This window comes from Oryctolagus cuniculus, chromosome 10, assembly GCF_964237555.1.
Source record: "Oryctolagus cuniculus chromosome 10, mOryCun1.1, whole genome shotgun sequence".
Classification (NCBI taxonomy): domain Eukaryota; kingdom Metazoa; phylum Chordata; class Mammalia; order Lagomorpha; family Leporidae; genus Oryctolagus; species Oryctolagus cuniculus.
This window is the reverse complement of record NC_091441.1, coordinates 50,242,775-50,262,941: the sequence shown is the minus strand read 5'-3', so window position 1 is coordinate 50,262,941 and position 20,167 is coordinate 50,242,775. Positions and strand designations below refer to the sequence as shown.

At 41.8% G+C, this 20,167-nt stretch overlaps 1 long non-coding RNA gene across 3 annotated transcripts in view; it reads right to left on the bottom strand.

The window, feature by feature from the left end:
* LOC127492300 (uncharacterized) overlaps positions 1-20,167 on the bottom strand; it is a 76,159-nt gene that overhangs the window by 25,062 nt on the left and 30,930 nt on the right. For 2 of the 3 annotated variants that reach the window (XR_007921499.2, XR_011379196.1), the window contains exon 3: positions 9,249-9,374. The exons of the other annotated variant lie outside the window; for it this stretch is intronic. This is a non-coding gene — a long non-coding RNA (uncharacterized lncRNA). The remainder of the gene's footprint in view (positions 1-9,248; positions 9,375-20,167) is intronic. 3 annotated transcript variants of the gene reach the window in all.

The following is a 20,167-nucleotide window of genomic DNA, read 5'->3' as shown; positions in this document are numbered from 1 at the left end:
AAAAGAAATTTGACAATCAGATAAATGCCTCTTCAGATGAAAATATATGAGCAGCAGCAATAACTGCTGACATTTATTGGAATATGTACAAAATATCTTACCTTTAGCCCCTTGAATAGCTCCATTTTCTTGCTGAAAATATGTCTAATTGTCACCAGTTTAACAAATGAGGATCTAAAGATAATTCTCTAATTTGACAAATGGCCCTTAAGGCTATTTTGCTTACATATTCCAAAATCTTTTGTCAAAAGGTGAGACCTACATCAATAAAATGGATGAGTATTTTACATACATACATACACACACATACACACACACACACAAAGGCCATAGCTCTAAGAACACTAAGGAGAACATTTAAATGCAGAGAGCAGCTTCCAGACCCTGAAAATCATATCCACATTCCAGCTGCAGACACCCTTCGCATGGGCTGCTCCCAGCTGCTGACTGAGATCAACCAGGATGCAAAGGCAGGTCCATCACTAATAAACAAGAGGCTGACTTTGACTCAAATCCTCCCTCTGCTGAGTTTTCCTTAAAACTGTATACACTGCAGTCTAGACTTCCACCCAACCTTCTTTATGTCCCTCTCTCCTTTTGAAATTAACTTCCATCATCCTTAGATGGCTTCCTAGTCTCCACTGCCTTAATCTGCTTTTCCCCTAAGAAGTCCTTTGCATGTTAATTAATTCTCTATATCTGAGTCTTGTGTCTGATTCTCAAAGGTCTAGGATTAGCAATAGAGTTAGATGTATTTTATTCTTGAAAACATATCTTGCGGTGAAGACTATTCTTAGTGATGTTCACATAAGGGAAAGAAAAACACTAAGCAATAACAAAGAAGGCTGGTAGAGAAACTGTATAAAAAAAGAATTGAAAGATAAGAAGAGGTGAAAGTCAGAGGTCCTTAAAAAGGAAGATGGAGGCAGAAGGGAAAAGAGGGAAAGTACCAGATGGTGAAAATGATGGAAAGAAAATCTGACTCTGTTTCCCAAATGCTTCCAACTTATCCTTCACACCAGGTACTGTGCATCCCCAGGTAGTGTGCATCCCTGGGTGCTCTGAAGCAGAGGAATGAGGTACTGACAAGAGCAGACCCCACCTAACTCCAAGTTTTCCATTGCTAGTCATTCTTCTCGTGGATCTTTTCTTCTCATTCTGAATAAAATGCATCCCTAGAAACACTAGTGTCTATACTTAGAGATTGCAAAGGGCACAAATTAAAGTCTTTGTATTCTTGTAAACATATGGAAAATTTCATGATTCAAATATTCACCTATATGAAGATGTGTCCATTAAAATGAGTGGTTGATAGATTAAGGGCAATATTGCTCAACTCATAATGTTGGCATTATTGATGTATAGTCAATAACTTTGTCTTTGAATGGTAAACAGTTTTTTATCCATGACCCACGATTATCAGTTAAAGTCACAACGTTTTTCGCTAAACTCTCTCATGTTTTGTAATTAGGTTATTCAGTTTGTGCTGCTGTCACAGTAGCATAGATTTGGTGGCTTAGAAAACAAGCACACTTCTCACAGCTTTGGAGGTTGGGAATTCTAATGTCAAGGCTTCAGTAGATTCAAGATCATGTGAGCACTCTTCCTGGTTTATAAACAGTTGTCTTGTATCCCCACATAGCAGAGAGAGAGAGAGAGAGAGAGAGAGAGAGAGAGCTTTCTCATGTTCCCTCTTATAATGACACTAATACAAATCATGCTTGTCTCATCCTCATGATCTGGTTACCTTCCAGAAGCCATATCTCCTAATACCGTCACACTGGAAATTGGAATTTCAACATGCAAATTTTGGAGGAATACAAACATTTAGTCCAAAACAGTAGCCAGTAAATTCTATCATTTTCCTTTTCTTTACATTTCTATGTCCTGGTGCTAAAAGGAATCATCACTTTAAAAGTATCAAAACTTTTTTTAAAAAGATTTATTTATTATTTTTTATTTGAAAGAGTTACACAGAGTGGAGAGGCAGAGAGAGAGAGAGAGAGAGAGGGAGAGTCTTCCATCCACTGGTTTACTCCCCAGATGGCTGCAATGGCCGGAGCTGTGCTGATCCAAAGCCAGGAGCCAGGAGCTTCTTCTAGGTCTCCCACATGGGTGCAGGGGCCCAAGGACTTGAGCCATCTTCTACTGCTTTCCCAGGCCATAGCAGAGAGCTGGATTGGAAGTGGAGCAGCCGGGTCTTAAACTGGTGCCCATATGGGATGCTGGTGCTTTAGGCCAGGGCGTTAACCCCCTGCGCCACAGTGCTGGCCCCTCAAAACTTTTTAACATCATAAATTACTATGGAAAATAACGTCACTTCTTATCCATCGAATAGAGTTCCAAGCAGTGGTGCGAATGTACTATATAATTTCTTCCCAACCTCAAGTAGGTGGGGAAAAAGTGCATAGATTCAGTAAAGACAGAAAATGTTTCTCTTTTCTTTGGCCTTGTACTAGCTACCTGTTACAGTAGTTAGTAGGGCAGATTGAACCACATAGTCTGTGTAATGAACTCTGGTGGTTGTTAGCCACATGAAGCTAACCATGAACTTCTCAAAACCTTATAGCTTCCATTTTTTGAAGATTTATTTATTCATTTGAAAGTCAAAGCTACAGAGAGAGAGAGAGGTCTTCCGTATACTGGTTCATTCCCCAAAGGCCGCAGCAAGGGCTGGGCCGTGCTGAAACCAGGATCCTGGAGCTCCATCCAGGTCTCCCATTTGGTTGCAAGTACACAAGGACTTGGGCCATGCTCCACTGCCTTCCCAGGTGCCAGATTGGAAGTGGAGCAGCTGGGACTTAAATCTCACTTAAACTCATATAATGATATGGGATCCCAGCATCATAGGTGGTAGCTTAACCTGCTGCACCACAATGCCAGCCCCAGAGCTTCCATTTTTTTTTAGCAGAGATGTTTCCTATGGGATAGAGTTGTTTTGGAAGCTAAGTGAGGTATGTCTACAAAGGATTTAATAACAAATAAGACAGGAATACCCAATAGAGCCAGCTACTAAATTGTATCAAGGAGGGGGCCTGCACTGTGGTGCAGCAGGTTAACGCCCAGGCCTGAAGCGCTGGTGTCCCATAGGGGCACCGTTTCTAGTCCTGGCTGCTTCACTTCCCATCCGGCTCTCTGCTGTGGCCTGGGAAAGCAATGTAAGATGGCCCAGGTGCTTGGGCCCCCTGTACCCACGTGGGAGACCCAGAGGAAGTTCCTGGCTCCTGGCTTCAGATCGGCACAGTTCCAGCCGTTGTGGCCAACTGGGGAGTGAACCAGGAAGACCTCTCTCTCTCTGCCTCTCCTCTCACTGTGTAACTCTTTCAAATAAATAAACAAATAAATCTTTAAAAAATGCATCAAGGTAATGCATGATGATGGTTTTCAATTCTGAAAAAATCTTGCAAGATAATGTTATTGTTTTCACTGTTTTTGTTGATTAGAAGAAAGAGATTCAGAGAGGATAATTAATTTACCTGTGGATATAACCCCTTGATGATCAAACCGGGATTTTTGAATCCAGACACAATTGACTTCAAAGTCTGTGTTCTTCCCTCTGTCCTGCAGCAATAATGTAGAACTGACAATGTTTTATGCCCTTTGTGCAGCTGTGAATTAGTGAATGGAATGACTCTATCTGCTGAGAAATCCATTTTCCAGACAAGTAGAAGACATGCTAGGAGTAAAAGTCCAGCATTCTTTATTGATGTAGGAAGGATGTAGGAGGTACAATGAGCATATTTGTCCACTGGAACTGAAGAACAATTAAAGACAGCACTGTAGTAATCTCCTCTTTTCATTTTATTTTATTTATTTGGAAGAGAGACATAAACAAAAAAGAGATGGAGAAATCTCCCACTCACAGGCTCACTGCTTCAATCCACGTGTCCCTTGTGGGAAGCAAGGGCCCAACCTCTTGAGAATCACTTGCTGTATCCCAGGGTATGCATCAGCAAGGAGCTGCAACTGAGATTGTAACTGAACCTGAACCCAGGCACTCTGACATGGGAAGAGGGCCAGTGATGGGTCAAGTGGTTGAATCCAACTACCCAAGTGAGGTCCAAACCACTGCATCTAACACTCTTCTCTGATGTCATATTTTTACATCTGAAGGGACCACAGTAGACTCATGGTGAACAGTTAGCTCTAACAAGTTTCATGTTCTTTATTCTGTTTTTGAAAAAGCTTCCTGTTTCTGATTTGACAAGCCATCTGCCTTGTTAGCTTGGCTTCCTTTATCAATTTTTTTTTTAATTTGAAAATAAACTCCAGAAGCAGCACAAGGTAAGGCAAAGAAAAATAATGAAGAAACACATGTGCAGAGGGCTTTGCTGCCACAAACATCCATCCCTAGTGTTTTTAATTTTTCAATTTGTTTTGCTTGATTGAAAGTCCACTCACTAGGAACGATTTCTAAGCTACTGCCTGTATGCAAATACAATTATTCACTATTTTTTAATACTGAATTGCAAGATGGCTTACTTTTAGGAATCCAGAGGGAAATGTAATTAACTATTGAAAACATTTTTTCTTTCTCAGTCAAAAGCATTTTAATAACTTCTATTTATATACTACTTTGTAATTACCTAAGTATTTTTATATGAATCATTTGAATTTATCCTTATATTTACTTAGCCTGGGATTAAATTAGGCTGTAGTTGAGGATATGGTGGGATGGATTGTGTTTTATAAAAGTTCTATAGATTATACTGTGGCTCCTTTCTCCTTGATTAAATATTGGGATTATAGAAATTGGCACATATCTTCTAATTTATTACATGCACCACAGGTTTATAACTGATTTATACCCTTGGCCCTTCTTTGTAACCATTTGCACTTTAAGTGCATTCAATTATGTTTGAAGCTCTGCCTTTGACTCCTGATGCCCTCTCCAAGAACTTGGTGGGACAAGGAACCCTCATTTAGCACGCCATGAGAAGCCTTAAGCAGGTTGCTTAATATTTAAAGGCTGAAAAATAATTACTTGGGCTCCAAATTAGCAGTTTTTGCTTGTGTCCCCTGTGATCTATGAGCAAATTACTTTATTAGGAAATCATTAAAGCATAATTTGTTTCTATATGCTGCTGACATCAATTTCCATTTCTTCTAATGAAACTACAAGTTCTCATGATACATTATTATTGTAAATAGTATGCTGCCAGACATCGATTTGAAATTGTCATTAACCCTAACACCTATGCGTTTCTTAAAAATTTTATGAGTTTACCAAGGTTATGCCACATTTAGGCCCCCTTCACCCTACATATACACCAAGTGCTCCTTCTAAAGAGACACTGTGATGATTCTTGAAATGAATTTCCATAAATATTTTTCTACGTGCTGTTTTCCTTTTATTCTTAAAAGGTGTGAAAACCCAGCTAAATTTGGAGCATGCTGAATGAGTTTCTTATGAGTATACAAAATAGTATCTCAGCACAGGCAAAATCAGAGCCTTAGAAACTCAGCATAAGAGCAGAAATGTGTAATTATGCTAAAGGCAGGCCAGGAATCAAGATTTGTAAGGGACTAGACGCACAGAGCTTCAGGCTTAAGCTTTGTTAGAATCTTAGTCTTATTTGGGTGGACCTTTGGCACAGCAGTTAAGATCCTGCTTGGGATGTCTGCATCTCATATCAGAGTATCTGTCAAGTCCTGGCTACCCTGCTTTGGATCCAGTCTCCTGCTGACATGCACCCTGCTAGGCAGTAGATGATAGCTTGAGTTTCTGAGTCCCTGAAACCCACACGCAAATCACAGATTGAGGGCTAAGCTTTAACCTGGCCCAGCCCTGGCTGTTCTGGGCATTGGGAGTATAACGGCAAATGAAGATCTTTGTCTCTCTGTGCCACCCCACCCTCACTGCCATATTCCAGCCAATAAAATTAAAAAAAAAAAGAATCTTGGTTTTGATATTAAACTCATGCTTTGAAACATAAATATCTTTTGTTTTCCAATTAAACATACACCAAAAATTTCAACATGCACACTTGGTAAGAAGGCACACACAGGTATGTTCATACAAGTGACAAGCCTTCTGTACCATGCTTCTAAAGAAGCCAATTTATATATGATTTAAAAATAATTTTGCATATGCCCCTTTTCTTATTGCCTGTAGTTTCATTTGTCTACAGTCAAGTAAGAATGGATTCACTTGTCCTCTTAACGAAAGAGCACGCTTGAAAGCAGAAACATCTTCTCATCTCAATTACTTGTCATACAACCACTATTCTGCTTTGGAAAAACTTGAAATTTAGCTAAGAGCTCTTGGAAATATATTAACATCCTTGTCGCCTCTTACAGTCCCAGTTCATTTACATTTTTATCATTTTTAGAGGCCCATGAGCCCATTCCTTGAGGGTTTTTTATTTTTATAATAGAAAGTTTACTTTTAACATACTTTAATTTGTGTCATTTGGCTATGGAAATCGTAAGGTACCATAATATTTTGTGGTTCACAGACTGCAAGTAATGGAAAAAAAACTTAGGTATGCTATATTCAATTCTTTTCCTCTGTCATGAAGAAAAACAAGCTGACTGATGAACACCCAATAGCTATTAGCTGAGCTGAAACTAAAACTTTCTTTCTTTACTCTGAAACATAGGATCCACTATCCTGTGCTGTCTCAGATTTTATCTCCTGCAAAGACTTCCAGGAACATAAACTGGACATTCTTTCCTTGGAATCTCCTGTCCTGGTAATCTTTCTTCCTGCCGTGTCTCTCTCTCTCTCTCTTTTTTTTTTTTTTTTTTTTTTTTTGACAGGCAGAGTGGACAGTGAGAGAGAGAGACAGAGAGAAAGGTCTTCCTTTGCCGTTGGTTCACCCTCCAATGGCCGCTGCGGCCGGCGCACCGCGTTGATTCGATGGCAGGAGCCAGGTGCTTCTCCTGGTCTCCCATGGGGTGCAGGGCCCAAGCACTTGGGCCATCCTCCACTGCACTCCCTGGCCACAGCAGAGAGCTGGCCTGGAAGAGGGGCAACCGGGACAGAATCTGGCACCCCGACCGGGACTTGAATCCGGTGTGCCGGCGCCGCAAGGCGGAGGATTAGCCTAGTGAGCCGCAGCACGGCCCCTGTCCTGTCTCTAATACTTGCAGTACTCATCTGACAGAAGTATTAGCAGCTTCCCTCCCACCAAGGAACTGCGATTCTCCATCTTGGCTACACATTAAAAATCACCTGATGGCCGGCGCCGTGGCTCAATGCTAATCCTCCACCTTGCGCCGCCTGCACACCGGGTTCTAGTCCCAGTCGGGGCGCCGGATTCTGTCCCGGTTGCCCCTCTTCCAGGCCAGCTCTCTGCTGTGGCCAGGGAGTGCAGTGGAGGATGACCCAAGTGCTTGGGCCCTGCACCCCATGGGAGACCAGGAGAAGCACCTGGCTCCTGCCTTCAGATCAGCGTGGTGCGCTGGCTCAGCGTGCTGGCCGTGGCGGCCATTGGAGGGTGAACCAATGGCAAAGGAAGACCTTTCTCTCTGTCTCTCTCTCTCACTGTCCACTCTGCCTGTCAAAAATAAAAAAATAAAATAAATAAAATAAAAAAAATCACCTGATGAGTTTTCAAATAAACCAACAAGGACATCATTTCTGGCCCTTGTAGAATAATTAGTATCAAATTTACCCATATTATTGTAACACTAGACGAAATAGAAGGCAATTGTTTTCATGCACTGGACATTCAGTTATAGGACTGTGCTGTTTGAAGGAATGAAAATGCCAAGGAGATGAAGGTGTTGTGAGCCAGAGGGTTAAGCCAATGCTTGAAATGCCTGCATCCCATATAGGTGTGACAGTTGGAGTCCTGGATACTCCGCTTCCAATCCTGCTTCCTGCTGATGCACCTGATGGCAGCAGATGATGGACCAAGGGCTTGGGCCACTGTCACCACATGGAAGTCCTAGCCCTGGCTGTTAAGGGAGAATCAAAAGATTCTGTCTCTCTCTCTGTCTCTCTCTCTCTCTATCCAAGTAGGTAAAAATAAATAAGTAAATAAAGCATTTTATATATACAAAAGAAAACAGAAAGGCTTTTGCTACAGTTTTTGTTTGGGAGTACTTTCCCAATTTAAGAACAAGAAGGTGGAGTCCAAGTCTCTCTGAGCTACGGGACCAAAGAGAAGAGACAGAGGCTGCAACTCCGGACTGCTGATTTCCTGCAAATTCTGGAGCAGGGTACTAGAAAGGAGGCAATCATCCCTGCAAGATCCAAACTGAGAACTATTGTGCCTGTGCAGGAGTGTGAAGGGGGAAGATTATGGGGCCCAGCAGAATACAGCTGCTGCCAGGTTGATTGTTCTACAGAAATAGCAGGGGCCATGAAGTGTTAGGAGACGTTAGGGGTCTGTTCTGAGCAGAAAAATGCTGAATATTGTTTTGAGAGTTGACTGCATGGTTAGTGCTTCCTATTGAATATGTTAGGTTTAGTTTTATGTTCAGTTTAAATAGGCTGGTTGTGTTTTGTTTTGTTTGTGAAGGCAAACCCTTTCATTATATGGTCCTTCTGGGTCTCTACTGAGTTTTCAGCAACAAAGAAAACCACGTCAAGCACATCATGGTTATACTGCTTAACACAGAAGATAAACAATAACTTTAAAAATAGTCATACGTCATATGCAAACGAACAAGGGTAAGAATAGAGACTGCCACCAGGAAGAATGGCAGCCAGAAGCCTATCTGACAGCAACTTTAGAGTGGTGCAGAAGAATCAAGGAAACCGAAACCACAAATCTCTCCATCAGTAATTTGAGTTCAGTGATGAGATATTCATTTAAAGAATAGCTGGGAAGACTTGTTGCCAGACATACGCATAACAGAAAACACTAAAACAAATTCTTCAGTCTGAAGACAAAAAAAAAATGGAAAAAGAATTAAAAGCACCAGAAATAGTCAGTGAGTGAGTAAATAAAAAGGTCATTTTTTTTTATTTCTTGAAAAGCTAAAAGACTATTTCAAGTGAAAGTAATATTTATTGTGAAATCCATAATGTATTTAAAATGAAGTAAAATATGTGATAAGAATTGCAAAAAGAATAGGGCATAGCAGAAAGGATGGGGAATAGAGAATTACCCTACTACGGATTTTTTACCATAAAATATTAATCTTAAGCAGACATTGACAAGTTATGGATATATTATAGCTCCTAAACAGAATTAAAATTATATAAAGGGATATATATTTGTGTGTATATATTTATTTATACAATTATACAAATATATTTATATTATAGATACAGTATATAATATATTACATACACATATACTGGAAGAGGAGGAGGATGTTTGGTGCAGTGGGTTAAATCACTTCTTGCTTGGGACTTCCGCTTCCCATATGGAAGAGTCTGGTTCAAGTCCTGGATACTCAGCTTCCAATCCAGTTTTCTGCTTGTGGAAGAGATAGATGATGGCTCAATTACTTGTGTCCCCACCACCCAAGTGGGAAACTCAAACTGTGTTATCTGCTCCTGGCTTCTGCCTGGTTCTGTCATGGCTGTTACAAGTCTATGTGGAGTGAACCAGTGAAGTGAAGACATCTGTGTTTTTGTCTCTCTATCTCTGTCTCCCCTTCTCTGCCTCTCAAATAACATGAACATAAATAAATAAAAATAAAAATACCACAATGGAGGAAATACAGTAAACCAATAATACTAGATAGTATGTAAGGAGAGCTGATAGAATGTAAGGAGAGGGGCGCAAAGAACCCAAACAGAGATAGGACAAAGAGTAAAGAAAAATGGGTGAAATCCGTCCAACCATATTAATAGTCACTACTAATGTAAATAGATTAAGTACTTAAATTTACTAAAAAATCACTTATGTTAATTACATGAGATACACTTTATTTATTTATTTATTTTGACAGGCAGAGTGGAAAGTGAGAGAGAGACAGTGAGAGAGGGTGCCGTTGGTTCACCCTCCAATGGCCGCTGCGGCCGGTGTGCTGCGACCGGCGCACAGCGCTGATCCGAAGGCAGGAGTCAGGTACTTATCCTGGTCTCCCATGGGGTGTAGGGCCCAAGCACTTGGGCCATCCTCCACTGCACTCCTGGGCCACAGCAGAGAGCTGGCCTGGAAGAAGGGCAACCAGGACAGAATCTGGCGCCCTGACCGGGACTAGAACCCGGTGTGCCGGCACCGTAAGGCAGAGGATTAGCCTATTGAGCCGCGGCACCAGCCTGAGATACACTTTATTGACACTGATAGGTTAAAAATAAAAGGATAGAAAAAGATATAGTGTGCATAGTATATTTTCAGGAAATGTTTTGAGTTCCAGATACTGCACTTCCAATTCAGCTCTCTGCTAGCGTTCCTGGGCACGCAATAAAAGATGGCCCAAGAACCTGGGCTGCTGCCACTCACCCAGATAGAATTCCAGGCTCCTGGATTTGGCTCAGCCCAGTCCTGGTTATTGTGGCCATTTGAAGAGGGAAGTAGCAGATGGAAGATTGCTCTCTTTCTCTGTGTCTCTCCCTCTTTCTCTGTAACTCTGCCTTTCAAATAAATCAAATAAATCTTTAAAAAAAACTCAAAGTAAGTTTAAAGCAATTATGAAGGGAAGAGCAGAAATGGATAAAACAATGAAAATTTAAAAATTTTGAACAAAATTTGGTTCTTTGAACAAATTAATAAATTAATAAATTCAGCACTAATTCTTCCAACTGATAGAATAAAGTTATAGAACTAAGAAAAATGCATAAATATTATAAAGCAAAAAAATTCATTTTTTCTTTTTAAATATGCAGATGAGGCTGTTTACATTAGAAATTCTATGGCATCTACCAAAATCTACGACAACTAATAAATAATCTGCGCAAAGTTTTAAGATACCATGTCAAAACCCAATATATTGTGCATTCTATGGGAAAATACTATTTTGAAAATGAAGATTAAAATATCATTTATGGAAGAATTAAAATATAAAGCAATTCAAAAAAATTGAACATGAAGTTTACAAGACTTGTTTCCTGAAAAGTAAACCTATCACTGAGAAATATAGAGCCGTAAATACATCGAGAGATGTACTATGTTGATGGATGAAATGACTCAATAATGTTAAAAAGTAAATTTTCTTCAAATCAGTCTATGTAATTCCTACAAATTCTAAATCTAACTCTAAATTTTATGTGGAATCACAAAAACTCGAACTGCTAGTAAATTCTTGAAAAGGAATATTAAGTATTTATACTACCTAATACCAAGTAACCATAAAACTGAAGTGATTAGGTCAGTGCGTCAAAGGCAGAAAGATGAATAGACAAAGTAGAAAGTCCAGTAACAGACTTAGCTGATTTCAACAAATGTTTAAAAGCAATTCATTGAAGGAAATACACTCTTAAATAAGTGGTGGTGAAATAGTTCTGAATCTTGATGTGAATGGAAGGGGAGAGGGAGTGGGAAAGGGGAGGTTTGCGGGTGGGAGGGACGTTATCGGGGGGGGAAGCCATTGTAATCCATAAGCTGTACTTTGGAAATTTATATTCATTAAATAAAAGTGAAAAAAAAAAAGTCAAAGTAAATGTAGGAAAGAGTGACCATAGTCTCTTTCTCATATCACACAGGAAGTGCTGCTAAACATATTCTGTTAAGGGCAGGGTACCAAAGTAAATAATCCCAAAATTTTGGGCCCTGTGATCTCTGCTTAAACCCAGTGAATTCTCCCACCGATGTGCAAAAGCATCCATATATAATACACAACATGAAGGAAACTGTGATTTAAAAAAAAAGATAATAAGCCAGATTTGGCCTAGTTTGCCATATCTTGTTACTAAAAGAGTTTTGGATTTATCACATGTCTGTGTTTTAAAGCTAAAATGATGGTTTCTAGTACAGAATGAGGTAAGTCAAGATTTTTTTTTTATAGTATACAAAAAGCCCTAATTATAAAAGAGAAAAATAGGTAAGTTGGACTTCTTAAAAAAAAAAAAAAAAAAGCTTATCAAAAGACCCTTCGGCCGGCGCCGCGGCTCACTAGGCTAATCCTCTGCCTGCGGCGCCGGCATCCCGGGTTCTAGTCCCGGTCAAGGTGCCGGATTCTGTCCCGGTTGCTCCTCTTCCAGTCCAGCTCTCTGTGGGGCCCGGGAAGGCAGTGGACCCAGGTCCCTGGGCCCTGCACCCGCATGGGAGACTAGGAAGAAGCACCTGGCTCCTGGCTTCAGATCGGCCCAGCACGCCAGCCGTAGTGGCCATTTGGGGGGTGAACCAACGGAAGGAAGACCTTTCTCTGTCTCTCTCTGTCTAACTCTTCCTGTCAAAAACAAAAACAAAAAAAATACAAACAACAACAACAAACAAACAAACAAAAAAAGACCCTTCAATGATACTTAGTGAGATCTGAGAGTGGACCCCAGAAGGCCCTGAGCAGCCCCATTGCCGCCGCCCGAGGGAGGCCACTGGGGCCACCGCTCCCTGTGCCGCTGCCCGTGGTGCTGGGCTTGGTTTCTGCGGCGCTGCGGGAGGCAGCTGGGTCTCCACCTCACTGACCTCACTGCTCAGGGTTGTGGTGATGATGATTGGGGCCGGCTGCGGCAGCTCGGCTCCTCTGGGGGTGTGATGAGATTTTTAGGAATATCATTTTTAATTTGTAATAAAAGTTTACAACTTGATTTTTTCAAAAAACTCAATAAACTGCAAGCACCTGTTAATAAAGGTCTTAATTTAAAAAAAAAATAAAGAAGACCCTTTCAAAAATATTAAAAGCCATTCACAGACTGAGAACCCAAAAAGAGAGAATTTTTCTTTTCCCTGACTTTTTGGGTTCTATTTGCACTTTCAGGAGATTGTGTAAAGGAGGTTGGTTTTTTGGAACTCATTCTAATTCAGATGCTAGTATCTCCAGAAATGCTCTCTGTAAAAATACCCAGAAATAATGATTCACTAGTTAGCTGGACATCACTTAGCTTAGTCAAGTTGACATATAAAATTAACCATAATTTCAAAAAATAGTTTTTTTTTAACATAATGTTACTAAAGCTATTCATTACTAGAAATCCTCAGGGTTTTCTTATAAACATTCTTCTTTCTGAATGTGGGAATATTAATAGGGAACAAGTTCATTCTCTATGAAAAACACCCATTCACTATTCTATCTCTAGTAATACAACTCAAGAAATTAGTGGATCATAGGCTAATGATTTACTTTCTAATGAACATCTTTATATTTTAGTCAGAACCTTGGATTTTCTCGATAAGCAGTTATGTGAAATTATGGCTGGAAGTGGCAGCTCAAGGGAAGCACTACTTCAGGCTACCATTATTTAAATAATTTGACTACATGCAAAATGTTTTGTAAAGAATTCATTAGCAATTCTTAATAAAAGTATAATAATGTCATTAGTTATATAATTGTATATGGCTAAAATAGAAAAAAATTTCTTATTTTGTAAACCCATTTATTGTTGTATTCAGCAAGTTCTTTTTTTTTTTTTTTCTGTTTTGCCATCTGTGATACGTCTGGCATTGTTTTGGGCCTAGGGTTTATCAGTAAGCAACACAACACCCTCCACCCATGGAACACACGTGAGGGATTAGCAGCAGTTGGTGAAACATAATGAGGCATTCATATGACCGCATTCTAATGCTTGGGGAAATAGTGTACACGGACGCCAGTACCTCTGTCACCAATGCCATGCCAAGGAATCAAAACTGAAAGGAAAATATATAATGCCCAGAAAAATATGTAATGCTTTCTTTGGAAAAACAAGAGTTTAAACAAAAAAATTATTTTGACATTTGAATACTTAACAAGATCATAGAGATAACATATAATGCAAATAAATTCCTTGAAGCAGATGAAAATTAAGGCAGGATAGAAAGTGCTACCTAGTGAGGGTGTGACACTTCACAGTTTATCCTTCTACCAAAGCTCTTCATTGTATCCTGCTGCTTCTCCTGCTTGGTAGTATGAAGGGGAAAGGACAAGAAAGTCACTTTTCCTGTTCTGTTACAAAATTGTGTCCTGGATAACGTTTAACAATCTTATCCTAAGGCTCTCTTCATGTGTTTGTTCACATTTTCCTTGTGTGGCTCTGGAAAGCAAAGAGCGTGCCTTGTAGCTCTTTAAGTTCTCAGGGTCTGACACCTTACTAGGCATGTGGCTGCTGCGTAACATATGGGTGAATTTTTTCAGTTTGAAAATCACCAGAAACCAAAGGTGAATAAATGTTTCTAGAATATTTGAACCAAGGGTCTTTGTCTATTTGGTATTTGAAGAAGACAGGCGCCTACAATATAAATTAACAATTCAGGTTATCATTACTACAGAGTAATAGAGATTACTGGAAAGAAATGGGGATGAGTGTTTAGGATCCCAGGCGTAAACAGACAACGCCAAATGACAGTGTGCCTGGGGAGTTTATAGGGAGAGTATTTGTGGGAGTTCCAGAGACCCGTGGCTCTCCTTCCTTCTCAGGTGGTACCGGCAGTGGGGAACAGAATGATAGTGGCTGCTTGCAGTCTGAGCTTTGTGTTTGCCTTTCTCTCCGAGGCATTCCTCAGTTTCATGTTCTATAAATGCAAGGTGGTGTCTCTGAAAAGAAGATGAAAAGGTAAAAGGATTGAGGAAGGCCGCTTAGTCTTCTGACAAAATAAGACAGCCAGGAAGAAGAAGTTTCTGAGGAGGCAGCGAGAATGAAAATGGATGTCAAGAGTGGCAGCTATAAAATCATGCCACGGAAGAAAATAGAAAACTATTCTATAGTGTGGATGACACTCTGGTAGTTCTGAGTGTACTAACTATAAACAGTGTCTAAACCAAGGGAAAAAAATAAGGTTATTTTCTAGAACTGGAAGGGGCATAGGTAATCTAAATTCATTGAGTGGTAAAATATTGATGACAAAGTTATTCTATATAACATTATCCCAGTAGTCCTCTGAAGCAGGATCCATGACACATACAACTTCATATACCTAGGTACTTGATCAAAACCTAATACACTGGTGTCTGTTGAATGAAGGCAACAACATACACATGCTTATACAAACACAAACTGGGTAGGGTGGTAGATGTCTCTGACAGTTGTCCCTCTGTATCCACAGGGGGCTGGTTCCAGGACCCCCTAGGATACTAAAATCTTCAAATGCACAAATTCCTTATATATAAAATGTCATAGAGTTTGCATCTAACCCAGGCACATCATCCCATATACTTGAAATCATTTCTAAATGACTTACAATGCCTAATACAATATGAATGCTGTAGAGATAGCTTTTAAACAATATTGTTTAGGGAATAATGATAAGGGAAAAAAGCCTACCTGTTCTGGACAGATGTGGGTTTTTTTTTTTTTTGGAAATATTTTCAGTTCATAGTTGATTGAATCTTAGGCTGTGGGACCTGTGGATATAGAGGGCTGACTGTAATAGCTTTGCACCTCTCAGAGTGCTTGAAAGAGAAGAAGCAATAAATAAAGCAATGGCTTCTCCTATCAGGGAAAACCAATTAACAGTTACAAGTAAAACAGAAATTAGTGAACTATAGAGAGAAATACCTAGTGTTAACGATATTAACTGTAAAAGTAAGAAGTCAGCAATTCAATGAGGACAGAAAAGAGTGAAGAGGTCTCTTCAGAAGGTGTGGGGCCTGTAAGCAGACAGCAAATGTTTGACAAACAAATGGCCAGGTTATGGAAAGTGCAAGAAAAAAGAAGTGTACAAGAAGTATGCAGGAGCAAGACAGTATAAGAGAAACTGGTTTCTTAAGGGACTCATTAAAGGAGTCAACTGCAAGCAGTTTACACATTTCCAGGACATAAGTAACAGAGCAAAGGGAAGTGGCACACCAAGACCTGGAAAGCCACTATTGAGACACTAACCTGCTTAGTCTGTCTCTTGAACCATTCTTGACCATCTGTGAGGACTCCCAAGTTTACCTTACTACCAGAACACAGCAGACAGTGTAGGACCCCAAAAGCGGTGTCCTCTTGTGACGACCCCAGAAACACAGACTCCAGACCAGACGATGCAATAGAACAGGAGGTAATTTTATTTCATTTGCGCAAATGGGCCCTCTGCTGCTGCAAGCAGCGAGAAAGAGAGAGGAGCCCCGAGCAGCTATCTCACACAGCTTTTAAAGGGCAAAACCACAAAATTAACATATTATAGGCTGGCGTAAGTTCATTGGATAATTTTCAGTAGCAGGCCTTGTATGGCAGTCTAAAAGTGGTAATGTCGGTGGAAAAGTACTAGGTCAAAGGGATACATTAGGGGAGGGGGTCTCTAGGAGAGAGGAATAGGTTGCTACGTGCCTTGCAGCTTTCTTTGTTAACCTTGAGCAAGCGTAGGGAAGGGGCTTATCTACAAGGCAGGTGTTCTGTGTATCTCTGGTTAGTAGCTGACTGCTTTCTCTGTGAACCGGTTTACTCCCCATTTCCCAAGGCCGTCTCTGGAACGGTTTGTCTCAGGAGCCCCATTTTTTTATGGTGGCTCTTGGCTCCTTTCAACAGAAAACAGAAAATAAGGAGAGCTATAGTTCGTAATTATTAGTTTATATATAAATCTGTTTATGCTTACCCCAACATGAGTTATATTCTGATAACTCCATTTTACCTATGTGCATAATATTGGGACTAAAATCATGCACCTTGAATCAGGTGAACCCAGTGATCATCTTGTTACTGGGCAGGGATGGACTGGTGCTGTGCCTGATGAGTCTACTCAGTCTCCAATCATCTGGCAAAGAAGAACAAGGGATTACAACTCTCATACCTGGAAATGAAGGGTCCCTACAGTGATTCCTATCCTAGGACCTAATGGGTAAGAGAAATGGTGATTGCTGAGTCTCTGTCAGAAGGTATAGAGGTATCTCAGCAGGAGACAAATGCAGGAGGAGGGACACTGTCGCTCCCCCTCTTCGTGGAGGAACGACACTAAACCCTGCCTAGGCTTCATATCCGAGTCACGGCACCATTATGTCGCTCCCCCTCTTCGTGGAGGAACGACACAGGACCCTGCGCTGTTCTTTCGTCTGCTCGGCCCTCCCCGGGTTTGCTGCTGGTTCTTCCCGGGTTGGCTACTATCCCTTCCACCTCCGTGGAAGGGCGGTTCCCCCTGGCCGCTTTCCCCACTTCCGCAGGGGAGCGGCACACCGCCGGCCGGCTCTTCTCGGGGGCTGCACAGGTGTTCCTTCAGCTAGATGTTCCCCATAGATGTTCCTGGTGCATGCCGTCTCTCTCCTCCTTTATAGTCCTCCTCCGCCAATCCTAACTCGGCTGCCCACACGCCAAGTACGCTGCTCTCCTCCAATCAGGAGCAAGTCCTACAGTTTATTAGTTGAACTGGAGGCAGCTGTGCGGAAGCTGTTTACTTCTCTCCCATCGCCATATTGTGGGAGAGCAGATGCATAGAATAAGTCCTAATTCGAGTAACTTAGTCCAGTCCGGCTGCTCCCCACAGATCCCCCTTTCTTTTTATTTTTTGGCGTTGATACGCGCCTGTCTTCGGTGTCCCGCGGCACACACTCTGCTCTACTTGCTAGAGTTGCCACAGTCTCTTACAAGTCCTATCAATCAGGCAAACTGAATCCGGGTCCTCTCTTCGCCATTGTGAGGAGGTTTTTAGGCGCTGATGCGTGCCTGTGTTCGGTGCCCTGCAGCGCATGCTCTGCTCTGCCCGCAGGGGCTTACAAAACCTATCAGGCAAACCGAATCCAAGCCTTCTCATTGCCTTATTGTGGGGGAGACTTATTAGTGTTGGTTCGTGCCTATCTTCGGTGACCTGCAGCTCATACTCTGGTCGAGCTGCTTGCTGGCGCTTACCGCCTTAAATCAGGCAGACCGAATCCAAGCTTAATATTGTTGTATTGTGGGGAAGCCTTACTGATGTTAATTCGTGCCTGTCTTCGGTGACCTGCGGCGCATAAGCTGCTAGCTGCCCGCAGGTGCTCATCGCCTCACTTGATTAGGCAGACCGAATCCAAGCTCTCACATTGCAGTGTTGTAGGGAGGCCTTTTTATTTCTCTATTTCTCTATCTCCGGGCATTCCTATTTCTCCCATTTTACTTCTATCTTCCAGCATTCCTATTTTTCTCACTTTAGTTCTAAAACTTCTGTTTTTCTTATCCCTGCGGCTTTCCGGCGCCTCGCCCTGCCGGCGGGTTCCCGGCTCTGCGCCGCTTCAGCCCGCGCCTCATCTGCGCGGCTCGGCTTTGCACAGCTTGGCTTCGTGCGCTCCGCGGTCTCCACGCTTAACCCTTTCGCGTCTGAACCACGGCCTACGCCAGCCCGTTCCCTATCTATTCACGCCCCGTGCTCTCTCTGCACGCGGCGGCTTCCGCGAGTAACACAGCGTAGCTCACGTGTCCGCCACTAGCATTCAATCTAAGTTCCCCGGGCTAGCCTGGCGAATTCAACCCAGCGTACGTCTCCGCCCCACGGTTTGGCTTCCCGTCCTTTGCTCCCCGGGCTAATCAGACGGATCCCAACCTGGCTCACGTTTCAGCTTCTGGTTTCAACTTTTCGCCCCCTATTCCCGGGCTAACTTGAGAACCCCAAAGTGGCTTCCGTTTCCGCCTCGGCCTGCCCCCCGCGGCTTCAATTTCCCTAACATTTTTCTCTACCCGGTATGTTTCCCTAAGTTTTCTTCCAACAATATTCCTCCCTCATTTCTCCTGGCCTCTCCCCACAGTCCGTATCCGAGTCTGTTTGTTCTAGCTTTCACTTTCGCTTTCAACCTTAGAGATTCCTCCCAGCTTCCCCCCGTAGTCCGTATCCGAGTCTATGCCTAGGCTTTCAATAGCTTCTTCCGGCTCCTTTTTCGTCCGGCTTTTCCCTAGGCTGTTTCGAGTCTATGCCTAGGCTTTCAATAGCTTCTTCCGGCTCCTTTTTCGTCCGGCTTTTCCCTAGGCTGTTTGCTAGTTTCTCTCTCCGATATTTTCCCTAGTTCTTCCCGTTTCTTCCCTCCTAAGTTTCATATCCGTCCTAAGTTTCCTATCCGAGTCACGGCACCATTATGTCGCTCCCCCTCTTCGTGGAGGAACGACACTAAACCCTGCCTAGGCTTCATATCCGAGTCACGGCACCACTTGCTGCTCCTCCGCACGCGGAGGAGCCGCACCGGACCGGGCGCTTGTTGTTCCCCTTTTTTTACAAGTCCTTTCTATAGTAAAGTAAGAATAAGTAAACAGCAAACTCCCAAAGCAAGAATGAGTAGAGAGAAATGAGAAAGAACGAAGTAACGAACTTCCCCGCGAACTCTCCAACGCACTCTCCAACCAACCCACACCACCATGCCATTTCTCTCCTCCTATATAGTCCTCTCCACCAATCCCAACTCGGCTGCCCACACGCCGAGCACGCCGCTCTCCTCCAATCAGGAGCAGCTCCTGCAGCTTGTCAAGTTGGTGAGAGGCAGCTGGGTAGAAGCTGTTTACTTCTCTCCCAGCGCCATATTGTGGGAGAGCAGATGCATAGAATAAATCTTAATTCCAGTAACAGTATAGTCCGAATTGCTCCCCACAGGACACAGATAACTTCCAAGATTCATGAAACTCTGTCAATGTCAACCACTTAGTCAGGAGAGTTAAAGTTGAGGCTATCCCTATAAAATGCCTGGAGTATGTTTTGAATGAGTGAAACTTTATTTATAGAATGAACACTATTTAAAGGTTTGAGCTCTCTGCCCAGAAGGATACACAGAAGCAAAAATTAACAATTTCATGAGATGCTTTGAATCATCGTCTGACATCCATCAATGACTGATGCAGATTCCAAGGAAGTTAGATTAAGAAGCCTTGCTTCAGTGCTTTTGTGTCTTGACTTAAAATTAAAGGGACTTGGGAGAGGAGAAACCTGTATTTTTGGCTTTGCTTTTAATTTAAGGTTGAGACTTTGTAAGATATGAAAATTTAATGATATCAAAATTAGAGTTTAATTTATGAGTCCAGAGAAACTTCTAAAAAGATTTTATAACATTGAAACAAACGTTCCTGAACCTTTGCCTGATACTTTTGAGGTCTATGTAAACTAAGCCTCAAAATGTATTACCTTCCTAAAGGCTTAAATTAAGAACTCTATTTTATTTCAAAAGACAGAGTTGAGTCTTTCTAAAATAAGTTGGACAGAATAGACTGAAGATCAAAGAAATATGTCCTCTAAGAGTCAGATTCTAGAATGAGTAACTAAGCTAAGAATTGACAGAGGCGTTGACTCAAAGAGCTATAGGGAAAGTATGCAAAAATGGA